This window comes from Rattus norvegicus, chromosome 4 (genome assembly GCF_021556685.1).
Source record: "Rattus norvegicus strain SHRSP/BbbUtx chromosome 4, alternate assembly SHRSP_T2T, whole genome shotgun sequence".
NCBI lineage: Eukaryota > Metazoa > Chordata > Mammalia > Rodentia > Muridae > Rattus > Rattus norvegicus.
In genome coordinates, this window is record NC_141537.1 from 57968105 (window position 1) to 57980810 (window position 12706).

Here is a 12706-nt window from a genome sequence, read left to right on the forward strand (position 1 = left end):
GTGGGACCTGAGTGCTGCTCGAAGCTCACATTTGGACATTTGGAGGTGAGGGCAGTAAGAACACGCACTAGGCCGTGAGGCTTTGAAATGTCAGAGTCCACAACCAGTGACGTACTTCTAGCATGGCATCTCCTAGATCTCCCTAAAACAGTCCCAGCAACTGAGAACCAGGCCTTCAAATATATGAACCTTTGAGGACCATTCTTATTGAAGTCACTCGGGAAGCATTTGCACTTCTACAAAACTAGAGAAGCCAGAATAGTTAAGTATGGTATCATCTGTGAAAGGATAAGTCTTTGAAATTCTCCAAGTATTATGCCTTTTTATTTGCAGCTCAAACCTTAGTTAGCCTCTGCTCTGCTCTATTTCAAATAGTTAAACTTGGCATTCCTCCCCAGGGAGCTAGAGAACAGTTAGGGTTGGGATATGGGAGATGGTGGGCGAATTTTATTTTAAGATCTTATATTTCTGAGAGAATAAAATGGAGAAATTCTGTATTTGACTTACATAGTAACAGGGCCTGTTTTTGATGGTCATTTTGGTTTGGTAGTTCCTTATGCTTTTGCTCTAGGTATAAAAAAATGAATCTTTGTATATGTTCTCTGGGGTCACCAACTCATCTTCTATCACTGCAGACTGTATTGTTTCGTTCTGTTTGCTGAGCTTGCCTGAACATGTGACTCGAATGTATGTCATTTCTATATAATTATGCTTTGTGTGAAATTGCAACAAGAGTTGGTCTTCAGTGTACACTAGGTAGTGTGTGGGTGGATTTTGTGGTTACTTGATTTGAGTTGGCAGGGACAAGGATTGAGATTGAGTACTTTCTTGGATTTGGTTATATCTTGCTTTTAAGGCTCTCATTCTTGGTCCTCTTATTTCCTTCTGATAACTTGAGTAATTATGTTAACTGGTTATAAAATTAGACCCTTGATGAGAGCTAGTGCCACCAGGGCAGTTTTTATAAAATATATATCATTGTTGAAGTTAGTGTTGTAGGTTATCTACCTTTTAATTTACCTTATTTGTGGTTTTAAAGATGTGGCATTTGCTCTTCCACTGTTTTGTGCACACACATGTTATAGTGCGTTTACAAACTGAGATCCAAACCCTGTTCCCATTTGTGAGGAAGTTTATGGACAGCCCATAAGAGTAAAATCAAAATATCATGATTATCTTTTGAATCAGATCATGCATAAAGAAACACATACAGGATGGGTGATTTCAGTGCCTGGCCAGTCAGTTCATTTGTTCTTTTCTTTGAGGAGGAGGTAATTTAGTGCAGCAAACAGTATTGTAGTAAGGTTGAAATTTTAAATGCATGAAAGCTTAGAAAAGCCAAAATGAGGTTGTCTCAGTAACCGTGGCTGTGCCTCATTGCACAGAGTAAATATCCATCTCCAGTTTGATCAGGATTGGGAGTAGGCCATGCTTCTGCATCTGTGCCCTACAGTTGGAATTAAGGTTCCCACAGCAACCACAACTTTGAAATTCTTGAATGTTAATTTTTGTGTCTGCATCATTAGTCAAAGCATCATGTTAATGTAGACTGTGTGGCTGGATTTTAAGCAGTTTCTAGGGAATAGGGCATGCTGAGCTTAGGTAGAGTAATGGTCTTCTGAAGAAAGAAGTAACCTACTGAGGACTCTTTCCAGGCGCCCTTAGCTGTTGAAAGATACCCTTCTCTTAGCTTAGTGGCTGATGGCAGTTGTTGATTTCCTTTTTGTTTGTTTGGTGTTTTCCTAGCTCCAGGTGGAATCTGATAATACTATTTCTTGTTTCCTACCAAAATGAATAACTACTTCTTTTTTTCTTCTTCCCAACCCCCTTCCTTTTTCTTCACTTCTGAGATCTTACTCCATTTTAAGAAAGTTCTAAGTAAGGCTTAGCTGTAATAGTCATCAACATATGGCTTTTGAGAGAAATGAGGACTGATCGTCGTTATTTGTTCATTAAATTCTTCTCAAAGCATGTAGGAAGGGATTCCACTAGAGATCAGTGCACATGTACAGACAGACAGACAGACAGACAGACAGACACACACACACACACACACACACACACACACACACACACACACACCAGCCCCAGCTTGATGGTGGAGGACTCTGGCTGTCTGGTACTTTCGTAAGAAGCGGATACACTTGTATTTAAGGAGGTGGAAGCACATAAGAGCAAGGCCAGACCAGGCTGTCATGGAAGTCATACAAGCCAGTTAGTTACTTTGTTGCTTCAGATTTTAGCCAGCTATATTTAAAACCTAAAATATATTAGCTTTTACTAAAACATTAATGATAGAGACTCTCCTTCTCCCCCCACTAAGTTTACGTTTTACACTTACAGCCATCAGAGTTCTTTCTAGCATCGTTCAGGGTTTAAGTGGCTTATGAGGCTAGTGGCTGATAGGCAGTTGTTGGTTTTTGTTGTTATTTATTTTTATGGACAGCACAGCTGGAGAAGTTGAGATGAATGGGTTTGTCACCATCAGTATTTACCTGCCTCCTGGTTCTGTTCTGGGGTGTGAAACCTTGAGAACTTTGAAGCTTAGTAGAAGTACATAAATAATTTCACTGCTGCAAAATTTTTAAAGTTTAGGAAGATTGTATAAACTGAGAGTTTCTTTGAGGAGATGACATTTAAAACATTGATGACAAGAATCATGTGAGTTTGGGGAAACCAGAGAATGGACAGCCCATGACTATGAGTCGCATGCCACCTGAATGGTAGGAAATTACAGGCACAGCCAGGACATGTATGTGTCCTGTGAACATTTCAGGATACACAATGAAGGCCTTATGAAGAACTTCAAGTTACTTTGTTTAACCAGGAATAGTAGAGTGAGCAGCTAGATGCCAGGGGATGGAAACAAAAGGGCCTGGTCATTAAGTAAGGGTCAGAGGTCAAGATTTTATGCTTTGTTTTAGGTTTTGTCTTGAATTTTAAGCAGAGGAGAAAGATGTGTTTAGAGTTAAGACCTATTTTGTGATGATTTGACTTACAAGAAGATATGAAAGTAATTTACCTCCGTACAAAACTAATCTATTAGGAGTAATTGTGGATTTTCTTTTGATAAGCCTTAATTGACCAAATACCTGGGGAGACTGTGACAAATGAGAACTGTAGCTGTTCCTCCAGCAGTCCCTCTGGGTCCTGGAGGATTCAGAGTATTTGCCTTCCTCCTTAAAGAATTCCCCTGAGTTCTTACAAAGAGCATGAGATTCTCTTCAACATTTATTCTAAAGTTTACAAAGATTTACAGAATGGGTATAGGAAGAAAACTTGTCTCCAGTTCCCAGTGGTGCTGTAATTTATATAGCTGTGTAAAGCCTGGGCAGCAGACATACTGGAAGCCCAATTAAGTATTCAAGGCAGAAGCAGGCATAGTGGCATGCACCTTTAATCCCAGCCCATTGGAGGCAGAGACAGGTGGATCTCTGTTCATTCGAGTCCAGTCTAATCCACATAGAGACTTCCTGGACAGTCAGGATGTTAAGGCTCCATAGAGAAGAAGAAAATAGTTTTTTGTTGTTGTTTTTTAACTTAAAGTATTCAAGGTAGAGCTGTTACTGAGGGTTAGTCCCTGTGCTAGTTCACTTGGTATCTTAGTGCAAGTTAGAAAGGGGGTGTCCTTTCCCCTGGGAAGCCTCAGGTCAGTCAGTGCTTGGCATACAGAATAGAAGCTCAGTTTCTGCTCCTGTCCTGGCTTTGTCCCTGTGGCTAGATGCCCTGTGTAAGAAGCAGCTCACACAAGAGTGTGTTCCTGCCCTAGTTAGAATGAGATCTGCTAGAGTCTCCAAGGGAAAGATGGTGTATTTTTGGGAGATGGGGAGTGGCCTGTGGTTGCAGAAACACTGAGTGCTTGAGAACTGTTTGGGGATGAAGGTGTGTGGTAGAAGGATTGATTGTACAGAGCCTTCAGGCATGCACTTGGGAAATTACCTTGTGTCTAATTACCAGGCACGTTCTCGAGGGTCAATGGCTAGGAAATGGAGAAAGGTATAATCCCATTGCTTACGGTATGAGCCCTCTCTAAGCAACGGAACTGTGTGGGAGAGGATGCAGGTGCAGGAGCTAGAGGATAGGTGGCAGAAGAGAAGTCTTGAGTATGGGCAGTGTGATGGGCAGGCAGATGGCCTGGGAACAATTCCTGCCACTGGGTGACCTGAGCTCCAGATGAGGACCCAATGATGTTGCCTTTTAGAAAAGTGTGTGACACATTTGCTGCACTGTTTCTCTTCCTCTTTCCCTAGAAAGTTTAGTAGTTTATCATTAGTTAAACAAATCTTCTGAGACATCTAGAAATCACAGGGCAGTAGGGTGTGTGTTTGGGGCTGGGGTGGTGTGGGGTCATGGGGATGTAATAGGGAAAATTGGAATTTTTCCTCCTTTTTTTTTTTTTTTTTGGACACATCTGTTAAATTTTATAGGAAGACAAAGTTTTGCCCAGGCCAGCTATCCTTTCCTCTCTTACTCTGGTTATTTTCTAGTTGGAGCTTGAGGAAGCATTTAAAACACACTTACCAGAGCAACTTTTTTCTCCCAGGCCTTTCCTGGGTTGCCAGGCAGATCTTGTGTTTTGGTTGGAGCGTGGTTTGTTGGTGCTGGTGTGATGGGAGGATTAAATGCATGAGTGTGTGTTTAGTAGTCATCAGAAGCATTCGGTTGGGTGTGCCTGCCTATAGGTGTTGGTTTTACTTCTCTATTATTCAGGGTGAATCTAGCGTCCGCTCTTAGGAGCTCTGTGGTCCTTCGGGCTGAAAGCCTGTTTAGAACTTACATGTGGTGCTCTTGTGAACCTGGCACAGGCCTTGGGGTTTCTCGAAAGGCAGAGCTTGCTTTATCCAATTGTTTGCCATAAAGAAATGTCTTAGGGAAAGGCTTTGGCTTTTCTGAGCTGCTGCCTTAAAGGAGATAGTACACTGTGCAATCTCAGGGCTTCCTAGGGAGCTCTTGGCTTTGATCTGAAACTGGAAAGCCTAGTGCTCCACAGCCCAGAGCTTCCGTAGGCTTTGTGTTACACTTGGAGTGTTAATGACAAAGGAAACAGCCCCCAGGCATCCAGTGAAGGGGCTGACTTATTCCCCATGAAGTCTGCTCTCGCAGTGCTGTTATAGTTGTTGGCCCAGAGAGACGGAGCTGAAATTTACCTCAAAAACAGGTACATCCTTTGCCCAGCCCCCATGTGTTTTGTGGATTAAGTTTGCTTTTGGTTGCAGAGCCTTTTCTCTGGTTCTTCTGTGCAGTGTGTCTGGTTCTTCCTCTTTTCCCTTGGACTCTTCTCTCTGGCTTGGTACTCTGGAAAGAGTGGAGACCCAAGGGTAGAAGCTGGTATCTGTTCGTTTCCATTTCCTGCCCTTAAGCCTCTTCCCTGTGAACTCACCACAAAGATTCTTTCACATCAGGGCCTGTAAACATTCAGACCTGGGCAATCTTGTGTCCTTGCTGTTTTTACTTTGGGTGTCTCTCCCAGGTCTGTGCCACCTGGGATTCTTGGACAGGGAGTTGATAGAGAGGAACTGCAGGTAAGCACATTATTAAGGATGCCCTGGGGACCTCAAAGGCTTTTTGTCAGAGGCAAGGCTGATTCAGGTTCTGATAACTCCATCTGTTGTGTAGGACCCTGGTGTGCTTTGCCATTTAGATACAATGACAAGTGGTTCGCAGCCCATTCCCTCTAGTTTTGACTGCCCCTCTGGATCCCCAGGAAGGCCATGTGTCCACTAAGGTGCATACCAAGAGAAATCTGTGGGATTGAAGTCCCTAGGCAAAGTAGGGGCAAACCAATAAACCCAGTGACTGTGATCTCAGGCTTGTAACTGGGAGCATAAGGCAAACAGCAAATTAGAAAGGGACTCCAGCTTGGCATTAAGGACCTTGGAGACAAGCAAAAGCTCTTTGAAATGGATATAGCATTTCACCGGTTTCCAATGGAGAGATTTGGGGACTGCGGCAGTGTGATCAAAAGACAGAACATGTCAGAGCGCTGGCAGAGGCATTCTGTACCCGGTTCCAAATTGTTTGATCTGGGCATTTTTTGAGATGAACACTTGAAACTTCCTTTATTGAAGGCTGAAAAAAATTACTATTAGGAGAGGATGGGTGGCTCTTAGCTCACCTATTTAAGATGCCAAAATGTGTATGTTCTGTTTTCTGAGATTAATATCTAGGTGCCATCACTTAAAATCGTTGCTGTGATCTGCTTCTCCACTGGAGAGGTCACTGGCGGGCAAGCCTGGCTTCTTGTGATGAGGTCAAGACATTCAGTATCTGGACAGAGAGCAGTTTCCTAAAATGTACACTCCACTGATCTTTGTCGGGATATTTTAAACTGGAAATGACAGCATGTGCCTGTCTTGTTGCATTTGGTTTCTTTCTTCTCTGTCTTACAAATTATAGTTTCCTTCCATTCCTTGAGTCAGAGATCCCTTGCCTCTTTCAAATCATATTTTGTGGGATTTTAACAACCTCCTAGTGGGACTTGGTGGTTAATCCCCTGAACCTTGTGCATTTACCTTTTCAGCCCATCTCTCTCTTCTTGTTCCTTTAATCATCACTGTCACACAGTTGTAACATTTTCAACTTATCTAAATCTTGTTCATGCTGTGTGATCATGTTTCTTCCCACTTCTCAGACATGCTGAGCTGTAGTAATTCTCGGTTGTTTCTGGAGTTGGCGGTACCATCATTTATCGTTCCCTGACCTCTTCATGTGCCCTCTGTGCTGAGGGGTAGCTCTCTGTCTTGCTCAGAGTCTGTTAGGTCAGAGACTTCTGTACACACTGGCCTTTCCGTCTCCCCAGCATGGTGTCTGTTTATGTGTATGCCTGCTTTTCTCTGAAGTCTGAGCATGGCTGAGGGCGGGAATCACCTTTCTCATCTTTATCTCCTCTTTTAGAATCGAGTAGAGAGTACTCTGAACATAGTAGACAATTATCAAATGTTTAAATCATGTCTGTTGAGGCATAAGAATTAATTCCATAGATTGCTTTTGAGTGGGCATCATTTTGCCCACTCTAAATCCTCTGTTAATCTCTGGACGCCTCTGATAGTTCTTTTCAGCTGGGGCTCCTGTACTGTTCTTAAGTCCCAGGAGGGAGCCTTTGCTTTCCTGTTTTCTCCCTTCCGTCCTAATCTCCTAATCGTATTGCCTGGTTTTTCTGGGTAGTTCACACCTGGATTAGATGTTTGCAGCTACTTCATTTCCCCACTCTGTTTTAGCCTAGCTTCTGCCATTGCTTGACCAGCCCTGCTTCTTCCAGTATGGTTTTCCCTTAATGTATATTCTATTAGCACAGCATTGCTTGAGTTCAGTCTACCCAACAGGGTTAATTTCAGGATTTTAAGTGTCTTTGAAGATCAGTCCCTATTTGCCTCTGTCTTTAACACCTCTGTTCTTACTCAGGATTTTCCAAATGTCTTCCTCTCGGGTATGTTGATTCATTGATGTCTTTAGGTGTACTCTTTACTCAGGGCTATTTTTTTCCCCCTTTCTGTTGTCGACCTTGTTGGTTGTCAGATTATTTCTTTGCTGGAACTAATTTTAAAATCAATTAGAGAGCTTTTCCCGTCATCTTTCTCTCTTTATTTATGAGGTGCTGATTGCAGAACTACCTACACTGTGTTTAGATAAATTACTTTTTTTTAATGTAACATTTATAATCAAGGCAAGTTTAGTGCAGCCATCCAGTGCTTTGCAGGTTTGCAGGCCAGAGCTGGAGGCTTCATTCCTTGGTGGGCTAATTAGCCTTGGGCTGGGAGAATTTTTGTTCTGTTTAGAAACCAAACATTTAAGATTCTCATACATTATAGACCCTATGGTTCTGAGAAATTATTTTTGTTAATGAGATGTTTACAATTTTAGGGGTATGTGAGTGTGTATGTGTGTGTGAGTGAGTGTGTGTATGAGAGAGAGAGAGAGAGAGAGGAGAGAGAGAGAGAGAGAGAGAGAGAGAGAGAGAGAGAGAGAGAGTGTGTGTGTCACCAGGTGGACCGTCAATGGATTATGGATAGAGTGGCAGTGCTTTACCCCCACTGTTTTCAGCAAAGGCTTTTCTCAGAACTGCGACTAGAAAGGGAAGCTGAAGGACACAGATGCTTGCTTTTCCCCCCAGCAATTGACAGGCCTATTGGTTAGGAGTATTTTTGGTGTCACTTTTCATTTTAGCCTTTCTTTGAAAATCTGCAGTCATTTTATCAGATGTTCACATTTTATAGTCCTTAATCCACCCACTACTATGCTGGGTGGCTGCTTTGGAGTTACGAATACCTTTGCCCAGCTCAGTGTCTTATTTATGTCCACCTTGGATAGGGCCACTTTACAGCCAGACCTCTGTTCAGTTTGACTGTGAAGACATTCTAGAAACTCCATGTTCTTTCCTCTGTTATTTTTCTGCTTGGAGTCAGTTTGTGCTGGTTTGCTGTGTGGCCCTTGTAACACTGAGCAGCAGCCGCATGTGATGTAGGGCATCTGATAGATAGGCTTTCAGCTCCACACTGGTCCTTAGTTTGCTGCTTCTGTCAATGCGTTCTGGGAAATCTACACATTAAATGCTTATAATTTCTAGTTTCTGTTCTCTCTCTCTCTCTCTCTCTCTCTCTCTCTCTCTCTCTCTCTCTCTCTTTCTATTTTTTTCTGTCTCTATGCAGTTTGATTTTCTGGGTCAAGTAGATTCCTCATTTCTTGAAGCCTGTCGCAGGCTAACCACCAAACCACCATGTAGTTGATACTGAGTTATATAAGGTGCTTGCATTCTCTGTTGCCCTCACAGCTCTTGTTCATAATCGTCTGCTGCAGATTGGCAGAATACATTGACCCTTAACTGTGATTCTGCCCTTTGCCCACCAGAAGGGTATTTTCCTGATGATCAGGAGAGCCAGACTCTTTCCTTGTGTGGCTGACTGCCTTTTGTAAGGTGGGTTGCAGTTAGGAGAAAGCCTTCTCCTTATTCATAGGGAGCCTGCTTAGCATCTGCTTCTCCAGCTGGAGGGCTGGTTTTAGATGACTGCTGTGCAGGAGCTGTGGGTGGAACCTTGAAAGGGATTGCTGGTGTGCGGCTGCCCAGGTCTCCCTTGTCAGCCTTCTGCTCCTTCAGACTTGGTCTGGAGGCCCAGGCCCCATGAGTTGGGGTGCAGACTGTACTGGGTGCCTTGTTCTCCTTGGAGCTTCTTTTCCTCTCACTGCAGCTGATGGGAGAGAGTTCACTGTGTTCTATATGGCAGATCGGTAGACAGTGCCACGTGCTGGTTTGGCTTTTGGGATATTCAGATTATAGCCAGTTAGCATTTTAGGAGGAAGGAAAACTTGACATCACTCAGAGCACCTTATTTTATTCCCTTCTGGTTTCTTATAAAAAGGGAAGAAACTCTGTAGTACTTTGCTAGTCCGTTCCAGTGTATGTTAAACCTCCAGATCGGCCTTTTCCTAGGAAAATGTCCGAGTTCCTTCCTGCTGCCTGAGCTACCCCGGAGCCTTTCTGTCAGAGCACAACTGTGGCTTGCCTAGCTGATTGCTCGAGTGCTACCTCCTCCCTCTAAAAGCTTTTAGCCTCACTCCGCCCCTTCCCTACTCCAGTCCTCTTCTGAGGAAAAGGAACTGATACCTCCAGCTCCAGCATCCTTATCTGCAGGTGAAGTTAGTTAGTTCTGGGGTCCCTTCTTCCAGAAATAGCAGAGTTATGGGAGCTGTCTGCTTCTTGGGGTAAAGAACAGCAGGTAGAGGAAGGTAGTTGCTCTTGTAAGGAGATTTCTCAGTCTCAGAGAATAGAAATTAGTCCCATACTATTGAAGGAAGCTAACAAATGTAAAACTCAGTGCAGGAAAACCCTGCAGCCTTTCAGTTTTTACCACATCAGCTAGCAGGAAGTGCGTTCTGAGCGCTGTAGCCTCTCACCTGGTCCTGTAGTCTGTGTTGCAGATCTGTTCCTATGTGCTCACTAAGCAGATGCTCTCCGGTTTCCAGGCCCCCATTCCCACAGCTGGGAGACGAAGACTCCTGTCCCACTGTTTTCTTTTCCTCACCTTTTTGTTCTCAGAGCATTGGTTTAGTGGTCGCCCCTGTGAGTGTGGTCATGTGTGTGCTCCTGCTTCTGTGTTGCTTTTGCATTTTATTTGGATTCCCTCTCCCGTCCTAGGTTCTCTCCTCTCCACTCCTCCTCTCTATCCTAGAGTGACTTCTCCTATGAGAAATAAGAGGGGGCACCGTGGATTTGAGATGAGGAGTCACTCCTAGTGAATACAGTGTGGGCAGCTTGCTTGTTCACACCTGTCCAGTGAGCCCTGCTGAGGCACTTCTTGTGTGTCTTGTGTCGCTCTTAAGTCCTTAGTGTTCTTTTCGGTGCAACAGGAACCTGTCGTGAATTCTTACCATTGTTAAATTGCCTCTCATTTCGCTGCTTTGCTTGGTTCAACAGAAAGAGCAGCTTCTCGAACATGAATTCACCACCTCAGAAAGGGGCAGCAACAAAACTGCCTTCTAGTTTTCTTGAGCAACAACATTTAAACTATTTCTTTAATGCCATCTTATATTCTAAAAGCTACATTTGCACAATTTAAGCAAGAATAGTGTCCTGCTTCTGGAATTTAAATCAGTTTTTGCTTTCACTGGCATCTTCTCTGGTTATTTATAGATCCAGGTTTAAGGAGACTTGTCAAGGCTAGAGTCTTGCTTTTAAATAGTAAGGTAGACGAATTTTCACTGTTTTTGTTGTTGACTTTTTTTCCCCTTTTTGAGACAGGGTCTTACTGTGTAGTTCTAGCTGTCCTAGAACTTGCTATGTACACCACACTGGCCTTAAACTCTAACTCATGAGTGCCTAGATAAAAGGTATGTACTGCCACACCCGACTCATTGGAGCTGTTTTAATGTCAGCCTCAGACGTGGTATTTGGTACTAGTAATAGGAGATTGCAAACCTATAGTTGTTAGGAAAGGTAAGTTTTGCCTCACTGATGCTTGGGGGGTAGTCAGCAGGCTCCGCTTCTCTTTGTAGATAGGGTTAGTTTCTTGCCTTTTTCTGTTTTCTTTCCTGACCTCTCAAATCTTTGGGTGATAGCCTGTATCTGACTCCTTGCCCCCAATTACCATCTTTCGTCTTTCTTTCTTCCCCATTGCATGGTCTTCATTACTAATGTTTCTGTTTCTCCTTTTCTCCCTCTACAACAAGTCCATCTCTGATCTGTTGTTTGATTGTTGTGAACTGGCCTGTCTAGTCGAGGAATCTAAAGCTTCTGTGGTAGGTAGTAAAGCTAACAGATTTTACATGTAATATGACACACAGAGGCTGTAACATTGTAAGGACACTGTGTTGATTCTCCCATCCATATGCGTGTGTACAGTTGGATTTCTGTAGCTGAATGTTTCCTATCCATGGATTCAAGCAGTTGTGCATTGGAAACATTTTATATTCTACACGAACTGATTTTCTCATCCTGAGTCAAATCTAGGGCTTCACAAATACTTGCCATTATTTCTTAAACAAATAAACATTCAAGTAACCTAGCCCCTCCATTCCATTCTCCCTTCCTCCCTCAATTCCTTCCTCCCCACTGCATACAGGTGTGTGTGTGTGTGTGTGTGTGTGTGTGTGTGTGTGTGTGTGTGTGTGTGTATGTGGAGAGAGAGAGAGAGAGAGAGAGAGAGAGAGAGAGAGAGAGAGAATTGATTTTGACTGATAGTTTGTCCCAGAGAGCCAATCTTTGGATACTGAGGAACTTTTAGAGCCTTGGTGGCACTGAACTTCATATTCTGAACCTGGGGATTAGGGTCTCTGGTGTTTATTTCTGGCTGTTCTTTGACCTTGCCGTGTCTCCTTTACTTGGTTCTCCTTCCCTGCTAGGCAATTGATGCCCATATGTACACTTCCAAGGGATCCCCTGATGCAGAGTTCTACAAGGGCAAATCATTTGATTGTTAATGTTAGAGTCACTGCAAATATGGCAACCCAACATTATTGCTTCTCATTTGCTGCAAATGAGCTGCAAGCCTTCTGGGCTTGCACAGGACTGCTCTGAGGACAAAGATTAAGTGGATCTCTGCTGGTGCCATATATTTTGATTGAAGAGCAGAGCTGCGGTGCGTATTCAGGGTCTGCCACTGACCGCCTCTGCCCTCATCTCCCTTCTACAGCTCTGTGCCCTGTTGGTTCTCACAGTGACCTCCAGCTGAGCTTTTCCTTTTGAAAAGCAGTCAGATCAGTTTCTCTTAAGGTGTCAGTTCTGGACTCCTTGTATTAAAATCTCTGTGACTGGGGCTCAGAATGCTCCTTTTTCTCAACTGCTAGCCATGAGCTTGAGAATCCCTGCTCTAGATTGTTCCTCTAGCAGTTCAAGAGTGGGCACTTACCAAAGTCATCTCCCCAGAGTTTGGTTTCTGACCCTACCAGCCTTCGCTTTTGAGCTAGATTTAGAAGTAGTCTCTTGTAGGAACACTACTGTGTCCCCAAGGTCACAGAGCCAACTGCCAACCAGTCATGGTGCCCTTAGTGTAGAATGTGCCCTGAGGTGCCAGTTAAAGGCGATGGGAGGGCAGAGGAGGGTTTGCTAGGGAAGAAGGGAAGGTTGTTAGCTGGGACTAGTATTTTTTTCAGAGTCAGTTTCACTTTAGGGAAACAGAAGAAAAGGTTTATGAAGGGCCGCCCTGATGACTGGGATTTGCATCTCATTCTGTCATTTGAACTATAAGACCTGGAAGAAGGAATGGGTTAAAGAATG

At 43.6% G+C, this 12706-nt stretch overlaps 1 protein-coding gene across 3 annotated transcripts in view; it reads left to right on the plus strand.

Annotated features, from left to right (window-relative positions):
- Snd1 (staphylococcal nuclease and tudor domain containing 1) overlaps positions 1-12706 on the plus strand; it is a 399105-nt gene that overhangs the window by 60518 nt on the left and 325881 nt on the right.